General features: G+C 26.2%; 1 long non-coding RNA gene across 1 annotated transcript; it reads right to left on the bottom strand.

Moving 5' to 3' along the window:
- Positions 1-8,413: 8,413 nt before the first annotated feature.
- LOC142646220 (uncharacterized) lies at positions 8,414-9,624 on the bottom strand. Its single transcript, XR_012847192.1, has 3 exons — positions 9,015-9,624; positions 8,821-8,938; positions 8,414-8,726 (listed from the first exon to the last, which is right to left on the bottom strand). It is a non-coding gene; the product is annotated as an uncharacterized LOC142646220 (long non-coding RNA).
- Positions 9,625-16,807: the final 7,183 nt, after the last annotated feature.

Below are 16,807 nucleotides of genomic sequence, written 5' to 3' on the forward strand. Positions count from 1 at the left end.
TTTGCAATGGTCAATTCTTTAGTTTTATAATTATGGGGTTTATTACATTGATCATTGAAATGTAAATTTATTCTGCTTATGTTTCAGTTTTCTTCATTTATTTTTATTAACAAAAAAAATTAAATGAACAGCATATATTCATGATGATGATTTATAGGAAATGTAGTTGTGGAACTAATGCTTAGAAATTAGAAATTCCATTCGATCTCGATTCTGAGTAGAATTTTTTATGATCAAACAAAAAATAAAATAATCGAGATCGAAGAAGATGATGATGATGATGAAAAAAATGCTAAATTCCATAATATATAATGATCTGATAAACAGGATTTTTATTATTATTATGATGATGATCGATACGAATGACAAAATGAAAAAAAAACAGGGAGCAACATTTTGAACACTGTTAAAAATGGTATGACTTTATAAGTTCATAAAGTGGAAGTGTGGACTTATAAGTTCACATTTTTTCTTGTATGAAGTTATAAACTCACATTATTTCTCGTATGGAGTTATAAAATCACAACGTTTTTCGTATGAGTTTAAAAATTCGAATTTTGGATTTTATTTGTAATTAAAAACTCATAATGTTTTTCGAATGGACTTATAAACTCACATTTTTTCTTGTATGAAGTTATAAAATCACAACGTTTTTCGTATGGAGTTATAAATTCACAACGTTTTTCGTATGACTTTAAAAATTCGAATTTTGGATTTAATTTTATTTTTTTTAAATTAAAAACTCATAATGTTTTTCGTATGAAGTTATAAACTCACAACGTTTTTCGTATGAGTTTATAAGTTCACACTTCCTTAAAGTGAAGTTATAAAATCACAACGTTTTTCGGATGACTTTAAAAATTCGAATTTTGGATTTTATTTTATTTTTTTAAAATTAAAAACTCATAATGTTTTTCGAATGGAGTTATCAACTCACATGGTTTTTCGTATGAAGTTATAAACTCACAACGTTTTTCGTATGAGTTTATAAGTTCACACTTCCTTAAAGTGAAGTTATAAAATCACAATTTTGATTTTATTTTATTTTTTAAAATTACAAACTAAAAAAAATTGGATTTTTGGACTTGGAAAATTTTTTTGAAAAATTTTGAATTCATGTGGAGGCGACGAGCGCCCTCATAATTGAAATTAGCTGTTAGGGTTCTGTTTTGATTATTTAAACTACTGTTCGATTAGTTGTTATTCATTATTTTTGTTAAGTGTGGTTCGTTTACAAAATTTGGTTATCAGGTTTGCTCATTGAATATGATTGTTGTTTATATCTAACTTGTTCCATGTTTTTCCAGATCTCATTGGTTTAAGTATTTTTTATCACTACCTACAATAAAACGGAATCAAGCTAAGATTGAGAAAGAATGACATTTATGTTGGGGATGGTCGATTGCTATCTGTTATCGATTACAAGTGTCGAATGAATGCAAAGATTCTAATTTACTTTATTTGTCCATTTGATCACGAGGTCATAATCTATAAAGATGGATCGAACAATGAAAACCAAGTCGGGTCCTCTTTTCATGTTGCTGATACGATTTCTATTGATAAATTTCTATTAGCCTTGTTTAATAATTATAATAATTAATAATATATCTTTAAATGAAAAATAATTAAAAACTTCGATAATTCAATTTAATTTCACTTGCGCATCAAGATTTTTTTAATCAAAAAAAAAAAAACGCTTGCGTATAGGGGTTTTTATTTTTATTTTAAAAACCTCACATTTTTTCTCGTATGAAGTTATAAACTCACAACGTTCTCGTATGAGTTTATAAGCTCACAATTCCTTAAAGTGAAGTTATAAGTTCATAAAGTGGAAGTGTGGACTTATAAGCTCACAATTCCTTAAAGTGAAGTTATAAGCTCACAATTCCTTAAAGTGAGTTTATATGTTCACTTGGTCTAATGTGAACTTATAAGTCCACACTTCCACTTTATGAACTTATAAAGTCATACCATTTTTAACAGTGAATTCAAAATCAAGCTTTTTTTCTCATTCTTTTTGTTCATTCTCATTTACGATAACATAACAGCAAACCTAGAGAATTTTTTTTCTGTGGAAAATGTGTGATAATAATCAGAAAGAAAGAATTTTTTGTTTGAAATTTTTTTCGATTAAGAATTTCGAAGAATAAAATGATTTGAATTCAACAATTTTACATTTGGAAATGTATGATGATGACAATCACAATTGTCGATTTTATCAATTGTTATCATTTTGTCGGTTTCTCATGTTTGTGCTTGAATGAAGTGTCAACACAAAAATGTTCATCATTGTTTGCCATTTGTTAATTAATTAACTGAATGAATGAAGTGTATTTTTTTCAATTTAAGTTTCCGTTTTGATTACGTAAAAAAAATCTTAATGAAAAAAAATTCAGTCAAATGCTTTTGTTACATTACTGGGCTATCGATGATGATGATCATCATCATGATAAAATAAATTACGATTACAAAAGGAATAGAATCTGAGTTAATTTATCATTCAATTAAATTTAATTCCAAGTTGCCGCATCAATTACAGTGGAATTTGAGAAAAAAACCGAATAATAATTTGGTTTTTTTTTGGAAACATTTTGTCGGATTCGATTCGATTTGATGGCCAAAGGTTGTTTCAAACATCATTTAATCGTCGAAACATTCATTGTATACAAGATACCAGATGAAAAATGATTTACTCAACCAATCTCATCAAAATATATGATCCATGAAATAAAATGAGAAAAAATATTCAATAAATTGATTGATCAATTTTGTGAAAAAAAAATTTCTTGTTTTTTCAAACTTCCTATTAACTAATGGATGGCACTAGCTTATAGTTTGTTAATAACAATATCAATAAATAGATTAGATCATGAACAACACTAACAACCACAACAATTCATTATCATTATCTTTTATTATAGACCATTACAAAAAAAAAACATAATAATCATATAAACATTTTTTCATTTAAGATGAGTCCAGATACTCTAAAAAACACACATAATTTAGATTCATGAATGGTTTGGAAAATGAATGTTAAATTTTCTAAAGTCATATATTTCAAAAACAAAAAATATATTTCATCAAAAACTAGTAACAACTTGAAGAAAACAAATATGGACAATGTTAAAATAGGAATTGTTGTTGTGTAAAATTCTTACTTTTTCTCTGAAAAAAATATGCCCCAATGAATCAAAAAAAAAAAGAGAGAAAACAAACAGAAAACAAACAGAATGATTTAACATTGTAATAGTGAATGAGTGTGGGTGTAAGTGCAAAAGACAGATAAATATTAATACAGAATTACAATTCAATAGCTAAATTGTTCATCAATTGTTAGCTAACATTGTTTACAATGTAAATATTGATCATCAATGATTCATTGTATGAATGAAAATAATCAATGATTATGATGATGGTAATGATAATGATTCTTAAGAATTCTTCAAATAAAGAGAAAATAAATAAATCTTTGTATTTTGTTTTTGCGCTTATTCCAAAAATAAAATCGTTTTTTTCCGGTAGATTTTTTCTTTCAATCATTGTTTTTTTTTCTGTTGCACACCAACACTTATCATCCAATTCACAGTTTTTTTAGAGGTTAGAATCTGATCGATATAGCTGCTGATTGATGTGTTATATGTGTTCAAACATTTTTCGTAGTCAAGTGGTCAAATATTTGTCCACACACACACACACACAAAAATAGAATCAAGTTTGTAAATGTAAGAATCTAAAAGGGAAAAATATTCAAAATATTCGACTTGTTTTTTCATCATAATAATGAATACATCTTAAATTTGTCAACAACAGAAAAAATTGCTTTCTGTGTTCACTTGAACTTCATATTTTCGTTAAAATTAGTTTCAAACAAAATGAGAAGTGAACAAAACAAAACCAGGAAGCAAATATGAAAAATATTCTCATTTTTTTTTGATAATAAATACACTATGATTGCGCCTGAAGCCTGTTGTACTTCTATCTTCCTTTTTAATGTCACTCATGTCCAGATGGGTGAAGAAGAAAAAAAAACCGAAATAACGCAGACAAGCAAAATATATTTCCAATTTAGAAAAAATTAATCAATACAACACTTCAATATCCCGCATATATGATGATAATAAATTGGATACTTTTGAACATTCAGATCGAATCATACATAACGGTTCAATTGATTTATTGGTTGTGGCCAATATGAAAAAAAAATAATGAAACGATGATGATGTTTATGTTGATGAATAGTTTAGGAAAAAAAGATCAAAGGAAAAAAATAGCATTTGATTAAATATAACCAAGAGAGAGAAAAAATTATTATTGGAAGAGACCTTAGCTAAAGTTGTTGTTGTTGTTGATGTTGTCATAATCATGAAATAACCATCATCAACATCCAAAATCAACATTCAAGAAAGTTTCCAACTTTAATGCATGCCTACACAAACATTCGAATGAACCTAAAACGAATCAACGTCGGTTGTTGTTGTTGTTGTTGACCAAATTATTAATGACTCAATAAACATCACATACACACACACACTCGTAGACACATAATATATCCTTCTATTTTTATATATTAAGTAAAAATAAACCCATACACACACTTGGCCAAAATCAACTTTTTGTTGTTGCTGTTGGTTGAAACTGAAAATCACATTAAATATAATGCCAATCGATAATAATAATAATATCCGTTATATTTACAATGTTTCAAAATGATTATTATAATAAAAATTGACCATCAGGAAGAAGAAAAAAATTATTATAATTCAATGATGATAAATTATAACATTTATTGATGTTGTCATGTTGTAACATCACTTTTTTATGAATTGTTTAATTTTGTTGTTGTTGTTGTTATCGGAATGTCAAATTTCAACTTTGAATTTTCGCAATCGTATTCCAAAAATATACAGCAAAGAATATTTAATCAACTTTTTATCATAATAATAATAATAATGATAATAATGATAATGATTATTATTGTTATTTAACAAGAAAACAACAACAACAACAGAATTGTAAAAATTAATGATGTAAACTTTTCGAAATCAAAATGATGATGATGATGATGATTATAAAATGCAAAAAAAAATAAGGTTGATATATGTTTATATGGACAAATATTCAACATTCCAAAGAGATAATAAATCCTTTTTCTCTCTCTCTCTCTCTCTTTCCCATTCCCAATTTTCATTACGTAATAAAATAATGTAAAAAAAACCAAGCCAGAGTAGGAAAAATATTTTATCGGTGCAAAATATATGAATTTCCAGACAACAAAAAGAATGCATCATCTGGGAAAAAAAGAAAATGAAAAAAAATAGAATCCGACTGGCTGAATAATGTAGCCATCATCATCATAATAATCATTATATTTGGATTCATGCCCAGGAATATTAATTAATCTTGAAATTTTTATAAAGAAATAGGGTCATGTGAACAGTGAAAATATCATTCAATAAAATAGAAAACAAACAATTTTCATTATAATAACTAAAAGCTATATGGTTCATTTTTTCTCTCCTGTCATTTTTATCATGATTTTTACCCGATAAAAAATATTCTGTTCATTTTTCTATATGAGATTTGATCAATCTTGAACAGAAACAAATGTAATAAAATTTTGGCCCAATAAAAAAAAATCATTATTGATTGAATATCATTATCGATGATAAACTATAGTGAAAATAGCCCAAAGGTTTGGTAGGTTTGTTTGTTTGTTTGTATCCAATCATGTGAATTTGATACAAACAAACAAAAATCAAGTAAATCGATCATACATATACAATAATGAGTAAAAAATATTTGTGAAATTTATCATCATTATTAATATATGAATATTCAATTGAATTCATTGCAATTTCAGAAGACAATTTGAATTTTTCAATCAATTTTCAATATGAAAAATGAATGCTCCATTTGTTTTCTCATTTGTCCAATTTCAATGTTTTTTTTTGTTTGGCATCACGAATTTAGCTTCAAGGTATCTCTTTTGTTTGAAATGAAATTGAAATTTCAAATAAATGAAACGACCATATTTGTATGGAAAGAAGAAGAAGAAAAAACATTAAATTACAATGAAATTCATTATTGAAACAATAAACGAATGATAAGAATGAAAAAATTTTCATGACAACGGAAATTTCATAGCCAAAAAAAAACTGCTGACTTTTGTCAAATATCAAAGAAAAATCAAAGGATTAGAAATTCAATCATCAAAAATCAAAAATAGAAAGATTCATAATGCCACAGAAAATCCTGAGAAAGTGAAAAAAAGAAGAAATTTCAAAAAAAAAAAGAAAAAACATTAAATTCAATTGATAAAATTGTGTGTATGAGAAATCCCATTAATCCATCGAATCGATAAAGAATTTTCAACAAAACAGAGTGAGAAAAAAATTCATAGATAGATCATAGAATCTATATTGATATGCTTAGGAATCTATCGATATTGAATATTATCATTATTCTTTTTACAATAGCCTGATCAAACAAACAATTTTTGTTTGTTTGTTGAGAAACTGATGATGTGGCCACACGGTTTTCCCACATATCATCAAGATCTTTTCCTGTCGGCTATAGTGAAATTTTTTTTTTTACTTTGGCTATTGATATATCGATATGCCACACACACAAGCACACAAACAAAACCATTAGAAATCGATTTTCAATTCTATTCAATCATTTTCCATTTTTCTTTTCTTTTTTTTTCATTTTTCTTCAAGAATGGACAGTATATTTTTTTATAGTTTGCTATGCTGATGATCTATTGTTGTTGTTGTTGTTTTGTTTCCAGAATAATATTCAGGACACAAACACACACACATACATGAACAAATATGTCAAAATATTGTTTGTTGACAATATCAAAATGATGACGAAATAGAAAAAGATCAGGGAGAGAGAGAAAAAAAAACAATTCTGATGACCAAACATAAACGAGAAAGACATTCTTTAATATTTTCACAAAATCTTCAATATGAAAGAAAGAAAATATTAAATTTTGTCTTCAAACATCAATACACCCACACAAGAAAAAAACAAAAATAGAAATAATATGACTTGTCGTCGTCGTTGTCGTTGTTTTTGGTTCCTTCAAACAATCAATTTGAATTTGATGGACATCTTATATTCGATTGAAAGTAAGAGTAATAGAGAAAGAAATAATAAAGTAAAAACAAAATAGTCAACTTTCTGGATATTTCTAACTAGAATTTTATTTAGTATTTTGTACAGTTATCGGTTTTCTTCGGTTTTGTTTTTTTTTTCATTTGCACTCTCCATCTTCCTTGTCATGATTATCATCAATTTTTTTTCTCTCATTTCCATTTTCATTTTCTCACCAAAAGAATATGAATATCATTTCCATCAAGTTTAATTTTCAAGAAATTCATTTACTATTATGATATTAACAACGACAACAACAACAAAAACAACGATGATGAAGATGATGATGACAACAGAAACATGTTAATTTCAAAACGAAAACAAAAATATCACCAAAGAAATGTCGATGACAGTAGTCATGAATATTCTTTTTCTTTTTTGCGCCGTTGTCGGATGTCGTTAATAATGTTGTTGTTGTTGGAAGCATTTCAAATTTACTTTTGTTTTTTCTTATATAATTTTTATACTGATCGCATGATGATAATGATGGGAAAAAATATTTTCAATTTAATAAATGAATGAAATGAGAAAAAAAAGAAATGAATGAATTTCACTGTTAGGAAATGCATAAAATTTATAATTCGTTTTTCTTTAAAATATTTCCTAAATTTCCTTTAAGAACAATCTCAATTCATTTGGAATTTAGATTAATCGATTAAATTATCATCATTCGGTTGAAAAAATATTCGGACAACAACAACAAAATAATAAAGAAAACAAAACAAAACGAAAAATTGTTAAAAAGACTATTTTCATTATAATCATCATTCGGTAAGGTTTTGTCGGTAAATATTGACAACAACAACAACAAAAAAAGATCCATAGGGAAATATTGAACGGGAATACTGGTTTTCCTTTTTTTTCATCACCAAAGTACATATCAATTGGAAAACAAAACCAGAGACACACACAACAAACAAAAATCCAATTTGGAATGTGAAAAAAAACGACAAAAGATTGTCTCATCATTGTTTAGAAAGGAAATAAACCATATGAAAGAATGCATAACCATATATGGCATATTTTATGCTTTATTGACCTAAACCATTTGACCAATAACGGCAAAATGAATTTATTGCGCATATCTACCCGAAACTGATGTTGATTATAGATTTCGAATCGAAATTCATCAATTCATCATTTCAATAATTTTTTTTTTTTTGAAAAAAAGAGGTGCAAAAAAGAAAAAAAATCATTTCATTTTGATTATAACAATGAAATTTTATTTTTGTTCATTGTGTAGAAAGAATTGAATGTAAACACACAAACACAAAAATGAATGTTTGAAATTCACAAAAAAAAAACGAAAGAAAGGAAATGGAATTTTTTTTTCGTTGTTCTCAATATTGAATTTTATTTTATTTTATCCGTCCACACAAACACACCAGGTGTTCAATAATGAATGCAGCAAGGTTTGATGATAATTTCAGAATATTCAAAATGAAGTCTTGTTAAAATTTTTTTTTTGTCCTCATCAAAATTTGAAAATTATTTATTTATTTTTTTCCAATCAATTTATTGAATTTGTCGAAAAATTTGTCATAATAATGATGATGATGTTTCTAGATTGAGAAAAAGGAAAATCATGAAATGAATCAATGAAATTTTATTTTTCTAAAAATAAAATAAATTAACAACAGGGGAGAAAAACGTTACGTTTCTTGATAATGAGGACACGATAATGACATTGATTCGATTATAATGAAAAACGATAATTTACGATAATGAAAACTTGAAATATTCTTGAAATTGACAAACGACCAAATAAAAAAAACTAAAAAATCATTAAATTTGAAAGAATTTAATTAAAAATTCACAAACAAGACCACGATAATAGACCATTTACATACCCGAAAAAGTGAAAAAAAACATTCATTCATTTCGAAATTGTTTAAAATCTAAAGAATTTTCTTTTTTCGCGACAATTTTTTTTCTAATTCCATTGTTGTTGTTGTTGTTAGTTGCCAAACATTTTCCAAGAATCGAAGTTTCAACAAAAAACAAAAAAATTCTACCGTCAAAACTATCGCCATCTAGGATTGTTTGGAAAAAACTATTGTTTTTTCGCTCATTCGATAGATGGCAAAAGCATCTGGATAATGGCCGCCGAATGATGTTCGAATCAATTATTAAATTCAAGCCGAAAAATGATCGATGATATTCGAAATGAAGGATCAAAACAACAACAAATATCATCGTCATCATCATCATCATCATTATTTCATCACCATTCAAGATTAATTCGTAAAAAGTATGATTGTTTTAGATTTGATACAAATTTAAATCGTTTCAGCATCAATATAAACTTTCACTTTCATAAAGCTATTTCTTTTTTTATTGCCCATCATCATTAATGTTATATCATCAACGTGTTGTTTTCGTAAATCCCCAAATCGAGGTATTTCGTGTCGAATGGACATTCGTATCTACAAGAAATGATTCAAATAACAGAAAAAGAAAACGATTCGTCGATGTAGAAATATAACGTGTAAACAAACAGTCAACAAAGCGAATTAAAACAAAACAACAAAATGACATAAAGACAATTTTGTATCGAATGATGATGATGATGATGATAAAATCCATCGATGTTTGTATTACATAATATTTTTTTCTCTTCATTGTTTTTTACTAACTTAAAAAGATGAATAATTTTCGTTTTTTTTTCAAATGTAGAATAACATTTTTATCTATACATTGTGAGTCAATCCTTCGAAAATTGATCAATTTTACATAGGAAATGTTTATGGTGACAATAATAATAAGATTATCGATTTTTTTCATTGAAAAAAAAGATTTTTTTAATAAAAAAATTTCATAATTTAATCGAATGGGAAAAATTGAAATCTAAATCATTGATGCTATTTATTAAACATTGTGGTAAATGGAATAAGTGGATTAATGAATGATTAATTGTGATTGGTTTATCTACATAGAAAATTAAAAGGATTTATTGAATCGAAATCAAAACAAATCATTGATGGCCAAAATCGAGTGGAATGATTAATGTAACTCTATTGAAAAAAAAATATTGAAAATTTTTTGGACAATTGAATTTTTTTCGATCCGAATGTTATGACACAAAAAGAAAATTATTTTGTTAACCATGTAATCATTTTAAACAATTCGGATCAATTGAAGAAAAAATTAGAGGAAAATAAACAGCGGAAATTGTCAATCAAAATAGAAGAAAAAAAATGTGTTCAGCAATGAATTTTTTTCACTCTCTGATGATGTTTGCATAAATGAAAGATGATTATCACCATTATCGTGATTAGACAAAAAAAAATAACGATAATAACAACAACTGAATAACTGAATACATACGGCCTTTTACATAATAATATCAGGTCATAGTTTGAATTTTTTTAAAATTCCTTTATCAACAAACAAACAAAAACACGATATGGAGAAAAAAAGACAAAGTAGTTTTCGAAAAAAATGAATAATGATCCAGATCCAAATGATGAATCATGAAAAAAAATGTCTGTAGACCGTATTAAAATCAAATAATAATTTCGGGAGAAAAAAAAATTGTATCATCACATTGAGTTACGGAAATATTACGGTAATAATTCATCATAATCATCACCAACAACAACAACAAATTGGATATTTGAATATTGTTCGAAACAAATTGATACATAGAACATATAGAAGAAGATTATTTTGTTCTGTTTTGTTGACATTTGTAATTGACAATTTCAACAGAACGAAACAAAAATGTTGAATGATTGAATTGGAAATGTGTGAATAGTTGATAGTTGAGCAGGATTTTTTTTCCTTTGATTTTTGAATCATTTGAAAAAGCGGATGTTTTTGTGAACATCAACAATAACAACAACAAATGATCCTTGTTGTCACACACACACATAGATATAGTCAAGTGAATCTGCACCCATTGAAAATTATTGATTATTGATTTGACTGTAGAAAATCAATCAATCGATTCGGAAAGAAATTTTTTTTTTTTTGACGATGCAAACAATAACTATAACGAATGAACTATGATGATTGGACAAAAAAAAATAGCTGATCATCAAAGATCATCATCATCTTGTTTGATCAGACAACAACAACAAAAAATGATGATCATCGTAAACAACGATTCGATCATCAATCAATCAATCAATCAAACAAACTTTCGGTCGATCAATCATCCAAATCAATCAATCAATATTCGTAGAGAAAAATTCCATTTTTTTCGATATCTCAATCACTTTCTCTGAACATCATCATCATTACACTACCGAATTTTTATATCATAAACAATTGATAAAAAAATCTATTTTGTACAAATATTGAACCAGAAAGAAATGAAAAAGCATTTCGACAAAAAAAAAGATGTAATCAAAAAAAAAACAACGTTAATATAGATAATATTAGCATCTTTGTTCCGTTTCGATGGATCGATCGTTTTTGATTGATCGGATACCCATTATATAAATACTGTTGATCGTGCATCATGTGTGCATCACACATCATCATTATTATTATTTATCATTGGCAAAAAAAAATGAATGCATTTATAAATATAGTTTCAATCATTTTAATGGTTCAATTTATAATGGCTACCTGTGTTTTATTTATTTTTCAAATATAGCTTGTTTTGGCGAAAAAAATAGATTATAACCATATTGGAAAGAGAAATTGAAAATTAAAACAATAAACATTGACGAGGAAATGTCTGATGAAATGAAAAGTGAAATGGACAATCAGATTGATTCTTTAATGGAAATGAAAAAAAAATTTCAAATAAAATAATAAAAAATGAAATTTTTAGCCGCAAAAAAGAAACCTTGAAACGATCAGCCGTATTAGTTTTATGATTAATTGATTGAAACAAAACAACTTGAATCAATAAGATTAATAATAATATTGAAAGAATTTCTTTTCAAATTAAGAAAAACTAATAATAATAAAATTAGGTCGATCCAAATCCTACCATTTTCAATATAAATCAACAACAATCCACATGCGATATGTGTGGGAATGATGAATTGAATTGAATTGAATGTGTAATGTTCAATGAAATAAATGAATGAATGAATAGAAAACAATGATGCAAGCGACATTCATGACAGTGCTAATTATTAATACAGTTATTATTTTTCCCCTTGATTGAAATTCCTTTCATTTTCAACTAAATTGACATTTGAAAAATAAAAAACATTAAAATATCACTGTGATCAATTACGAAATCATTTCAACTTTAGTTCTGAATTGGACAGGGAAAAATTGTTGATGATGATCCGGAATTATCGAAAAATTTTTTGTTTCAAAAAAACAAAACAAAAAACTAGATCTCTAAAAATAAATTTCCATAGAAAAAAAACAAACAACCTTTTTTTCCAAATCCAAAATATCATCATTTTGCTGATCGAAACAAAAAATAAAACTTTGAAGAAACTTTTTTTTTGGGAGAAAAAAAATTACCGCGTATCAGATTGATAATGCCTATACGGGTGATGATGATGATGGTATGTATTAAACAAACCAAGTTCGATAATTATGATGCCGATCAACAACAACGATTGGGAGAAAAAATCAAATCTTATCTTTTTCTATCATCAATTGACTTTTGTATAACATACATAGTGATAATAATAATCATCCGATAATTGTCTCCCTAAAAAAAAGAAGAAGAAGACAGGCATAATGAATCGATCGGATCAATCGATCGATCCGATCAGCAACAACAACAACGTAATAAAAAGTTAAAATTATAAATCAAGCAAAGCAAAGAAAAAGAAACGAAAAAAAAACATCAATCCACCTGGATTATTATTATCATTACCTGATACGGAAAAAAAACTTTTCAGAAAAAATGATGATGATGATGATGATGGATATGACTACTGACCACTGATCACTGAACCCTCTCTTTTTCTCTCTCTATTTTTCTCACTATCTGTCTCGAAAAATCCATCGTATATCGATAATAATGGGAATAAGAAACAAAGTTTTTCATTCATATTACTCAATGAATACTGTGGTGTAATATGAAAAAAATCATTTTCAATTTTCATTTTCATTCCATCTATACTTGTTTTATGAAAATATAAAGATGCAGACGACAATTTCGTACCATTGTGGAAAAGTTTTTCCTTTACTAATGACCAATTTTTTTGGTAATCTTTTAAGATAATTTTGTTTGTCGGGATAAAATTCACATTCATCATTTTTTTCGGTAAATAGCTAAATAGATAAAGCAGGTAAAAGGTTTTTTTTAAAAATGTTGAATTCAACTTGTTTGGGTAATTTTGGAATTGGTTAATTTTTTTCTACTGCTTCTTTTTTTTACTAATTTGATTCAAAAAAACTAAAAGTATTGTTCATTTTTTTGATCATCATCATTATTAGCAATTTCTTTTCTTATTTAGCCATTCGATCATCATCATCATCATCATCATTTGACATCCGTAATTTTTATATCTTTCTTCTTCTAAATTTACATCATCAGTCAACAGAATGATGATGCAACAAAAGTATCCGGACATACTTACTTACTTACTTACGTCAAACAAACAGAAATATTCACCCATTAAAGGAAATATTGTATTTTTTTGTTTTTTTTCCTAGTTTCTTTTTAATGAATGAAAAGTAGAAAAAAAATTCATTTTTTTTCTTCTTCTTCTTGTTTTGTTTTGTTACAATGAATCAAATGAAAGAAAAAAATGTTTAAAATTACATGATTCAATCGATTATTTTAAGCAATTATTTATTTAAAGCAATAATAATAATTTCCTAAATGAGAAAGAAACAAAAATCGAATATTACATCATCAAGGAAATGAATGAATGAATGAATGGATTGATCGATGGGTTAAATACATTTGGTCAATATTTATTTGAGTATCCACTAGAAAAAGTATTGATATCTAATATACAAAACTGGATGAAATAAATAAATTAAGAATTGATGAATAAAAAACTGAAAAAAGTTATTATCATTATCAATGACCATAATGACAGTGACAAGCATCTTATGGTTTGTTTCTACAATAATTTCAATCATATATTCACATCATCTATATGTTTGATGAATAAATTTAAATTCATAGTGTGAATTGAATGACACACACACACACACACACACACACAGGTGATGAGAAGATGAACAAAAATGAATGAATGACAGGTAATACGCGTGGGAATCGAACTCACACACACACAAGTCTAACATCACATTTCGATTGAATTTTTTTTTTGAAACAAAAATTATAATAAGTTTCAACAATAACAAAAAAAAAAAAAAAGATTTTGTGTGGTCGAAATTGAAATTTTAAAATTTAAGTGAATTTCTTCTTTTCGATTCTAAACGATGATCGAATGTAATTTTGTTGTTGTTATCGTTATTGAACAACAACAAAAAAAATGCCAGATTTTCTTCAGGGAAAATCAATTCATCATCATCAAAAGATGAATAAGTATGATTATCATTTCAAAAAAAATGTCATAATGTTCAAACATCAATTTCAAACAAACAAAACAGAAAAAAAATTGAATAAAATCATTTTTGTTCACAATGTCTGTTCCACCAAAAAAAAACCCCATTACTTTTTTTTTCATTAGAATTTTCAAATGTTGAATACATTTTGGATTAAGAAAAATTGTAATGTTGAAAAAAAGAAATCAAATTATCAAATCAAAAAAAAAAAATTGATTTTTCAACATTTTCTTCTCTTCTTTTTATCACTAATCATTTAATTTTTGTTTTTTCCATACAAAGGATATCGAAGGTTTCTTTTTTTTTTTTTGTTCAATTCCAAAATCCTTATTTTCAATGAAAAAAAAATGTTGAAGGTCATCGCCAATCATCGTGATCGATATGATTATGATGATGATGATGATCGTCATATTTTTTTCAATCAAACATTTGAATTTTTTTTCTCGTTTTTGAAAGAAATAATAATAATTTTGTATCAATCAATGGACCTGTTGATCAATGATTTCGTGTGAAAATAAATCTAATTGAAATGACCAAACAAACGATATCTGTTGATACTGGAAAAAAAATCTAATTTACTTGATTCAAATGTAACACGATTAATTACAATAACAATAATAAAAAAAACAACATTTCATCAAACTGATTGATATGGGATGGAGGGAAAATCTGATTATAAATGATGATTTGTCGAGAAGAAAGTATTTTTTTCATGAAAAAAAACATCAAGGAATAACCTAATCAAGATTAGTGATAACATGGGTTTTGATTGTTTAAACAAAAACAATCAACAATTTGTCTGATTATAAGTCGGTGTGTGTGTGTCAAATGATAATCAAAGCAATCTTAATTTTAAAAAGTAAAAAATAACTTTTTGTTTTCTCATTTCAAACAAACTAAGTTACGCATATCACGCACACACACACACAAAGCGACCAATATTATTCATCATATCAGGATTTAGCATCAGAATGTTAATGTTGAAAAAAAACAATAACGTTGGAAAAAATGGATCAATTAATCGATCAGTTGAAAAAAATGTTATTGTTTTTCTTTTCACAGTTTTCTCCATCGATGATCCATGAATGAATTATGCTAATTTTTTTCGCATTTGGCATTATAATCCAAATGAAATTCATGGAATTTTTTTTTTTTTTTGTTTAAAATACATATTTGTATCGTATTTGAATCGATATGTATCGATTATATTGAAAAATTTTGTAAACAACAAGTGTTAAAATAACAAATAAATAACTTGAGTAAAAAAAAGACAATGAAAAAACCGCTTTTTTCTACACAATCAATTTCAAGGATTTTCTTTTCGAATCATGAAAACAGATTAATTCAATTTGTTTGTATATATCTAATAAAGAAAAAATGAACCAATTTCTAAGTTGAAAAACAAAAAGATTATTACGAAATTTGTCAGTATTATAATCGGAATTAAGGTGGATCATCATCACCTTAATGGTTTGTTCGGCAAAATAAAAATGACATACATTCATTAGAATTATAATTTAATTTTTCATTCCAATTGAAAAATGTCCAAAAAAAAACTTGTCACTTGAAAGATTATTATTGTTTCCAAAGAGAAACTGGAAAAATTATCTAATTTTGGACATTTATAAAAAGACAAACAAACAAAAACAACAAAACTTTTTTCTTCAATTTTGTTATCTACAAGAAACACTTTAATAAATAACGAATCTATGGAATCGTGATAATCGGTAATTTTGTTGAAGAAAAATTTTTTGCTGAAATTCGTAGAAAACTATAAAATTGGATTATGTTTTGAAACAAGATAAAGGAGAAAATTATTTTGAAAAAACAACAACAACAACAACGAAATCCGATCCCGTATAATAATGTTTAATTCGTTTCGCATTTTTAGTTTAGCAATGAAATGAATTAACCATGAAAACAAATATGAAACATAAAGTTAAACAACAACAAAAAGCGAAACGGATCATGATTTTTTTTACTCAACATTCGAAAATAGATCATTCAAATACATCGTTACAATAACAGCAACAAAAACATTCGAAATGATTACACCAGACATTCGAGAAGAAAGAAAAATATTTAACAATGTCGGTTGAAAGTGTGAAACATCAACCAGAACATAAAAGAAAAACAAAATTATCATCATTGAAATGGATTTTTCGCCATCATATTTTTTTCTGGCTTAATATTG

Source organism: Dermatophagoides pteronyssinus, unplaced genomic scaffold, assembly GCF_027571235.1.
Source record: "Dermatophagoides pteronyssinus isolate colony J.1.1.1.1 unplaced genomic scaffold, Derpt_VIB-CSIC_2022.12 sq0002, whole genome shotgun sequence".
Classification (NCBI taxonomy): domain Eukaryota; kingdom Metazoa; phylum Arthropoda; class Arachnida; order Sarcoptiformes; family Pyroglyphidae; genus Dermatophagoides; species Dermatophagoides pteronyssinus.